Source organism: Triticum aestivum, chromosome 7B, assembly GCF_018294505.1.
Source record: "Triticum aestivum cultivar Chinese Spring chromosome 7B, IWGSC CS RefSeq v2.1, whole genome shotgun sequence".
Lineage (NCBI taxonomy): Eukaryota > Viridiplantae > Streptophyta > Magnoliopsida > Poales > Poaceae > Triticum > Triticum aestivum.
This window is the reverse complement of record NC_057813.1, coordinates 643384597-643386625: the sequence shown is the minus strand read 5'-3', so window position 1 is coordinate 643386625 and position 2029 is coordinate 643384597. Positions and strand designations below refer to the sequence as shown.

General features: G+C 47.0%; 1 pseudogene; it reads right to left on the bottom strand.

Annotated features, from left to right (window-relative positions):
- LOC123159526 (wall-associated receptor kinase-like 8) overlaps nucleotides 1-619 on the bottom strand; it is a 24258-nt pseudogene extending 23639 nt beyond the window's left edge.
- Between the last annotated feature and the right edge of the window lie 1410 nt (nucleotides 620-2029).

The window sequence follows — 2029 nt, the reverse complement described above, 5'->3', positions numbered from 1 at the left end:
ACCGCCAATGATGCCCGTTGGAGCGACGGTGTCGGCCATGAAAATCACCTCCGTGACGCGGTCGCTGAGATAGAGCATGGGATGGTACGTGGTGTTGTCGCAGAAGAGGTCAAAGCCGGTCTGCCGAGAGCAGCCGGGGCTGATGCCAAAGGGAAACATGATGTCGATATGGCCGCATTTTTGTTTGGACAATTGGCAGATGGGAACCTCCTGATGCCCTGTTGGTGTCTCGGAGCTCCGGAACCGGACGCTCGTGCTGCTAATGGAGTCCTAGCCGTGGTGGCGGCGGTGCTGATGCAAGAAAGCAGCAGGAGCAGCTGAAGCACCGTGTGGACGGCCATCTGCCACCAGATGGAGTCTGAGAGAGTTGAGCAAACAGAAGCACAATGAGATAATGGCATGGAGGTGTGCGGAGGAGAGCCGCTGGCTTTGGCTTTGTATGGTAGCTATGGCACGCGATCGGTCTTCCCTGTCCACGCTCCTCCGCGTGAATGCTCTCTGTGAAAGTGCCTAGGTTTCTAGCATTATGCATCTGGTTTGCACGACGATGCAGACGAGTCTGAAAGCCCTCGCCGCACATGGCCGCCCGACGTGCGCGTTTAGGCTTTAGGGTACTCGATTGCCTTTCCGGACGCGGCTGGTTGACTGACCAAGCAAAGAGTCGGCCTTGGTGAGGAGAATATTAACTGTGTGCAATTATGCTATGCACGGTCGGACCCCGTTAGCCCGACACACAGGGAAGAAGATACAGAGGAGCAAGATTCCTATCCATCGAGACCTAGGCTTGGTGTTCAACTGCTATGTCTGGCGTAGTGAAGATCTCCCCTTGAATTCATTCATACGCAGTTACAAACAACGCGCAGAAATGTTTAAGCCTGTTACCATACAAGCTTTTATATTTTCAAAGGTTAAATGACTAAATTCAATATGAAGGAAAACGAATAATCCTGTCAAGGCGTGTCCCATCTGTCCGGGTTCCTGGGCGAACCAGGACTAAAGGGACAGGGCTTTAGTAACGACCCTTTAGTCCCGGTTCGGAAACCGGGACAAATGACCCTCACGAACCGGGACGAATGTTTTTTTTTTCTACTAGTGTATAAATCAATTGTGTCCTACAAGCCTAATGCATGAATGAACAGTTAGATTTTTCGCATTCTATGATTTGTATCTGGCACGGCATGGTGTTGTTTATTTCTCAGATAAGGATGTGAAGTATAATCTTACGTAGAACATATATTTGACAGCAACACAGTGTTAATAATTTGCTGATTAACTTGTCATATATCGACATATGGGTATGCACGCTTGGATGCGTGACAAAAGTCTACGTAGAAAGAAGATAGAGGAGCTTGCCAAGGCAGGTGAGCCTCTTAAAGCTAAATAATTTATGTATTACGAGTTAAATCTTCTCAAATACTAATAGAAACTTGTTGGCTCTCTGCGCTCACGGTTTCAGTATTACACCATTAATTAGAAGAGCAATAGGTGATTACCCTACAACATAAGCAATGTCACATATGGGCATCATGTATTCATGGCGTTAGCCTTCTGAAACTAATTAAGGAGATATATATACACATCAATTCTAACTAGAACAAGTGCCACGCCATAGATGTTGCGCCGGCACGCATAAGCTAAATCTTCCTATAGTTGCCAAGGCTGAAACAGATTGCAATCATCTGCACGCACGCACGCACGCACGCACTAGGAACAATTGACACAAAGAACTGAATTTTGGCGCTGCATAAAACTGTTGCAGCTTGTTTAGTTACTGTCTCAAAAGAGCCGCGTGATTACAGACTCAAAATCTGTGCCGCCATGACTGCGTGACCTCGTGCCATCCCACGACGCAGCCAGGGCGACCTAACTGAAATAACAAACAGAATCCGCCATGGCGTGAACTTATTCAGTGAATTAAAGCAGAAAAGCAGAGCTTAAACTGTGCAACAGGATTATCTTACATATATAGGAAAACGAAACCACTTATAAGAAGGAAGATCGATCAGCACCCAGATGTTGATCAACACAT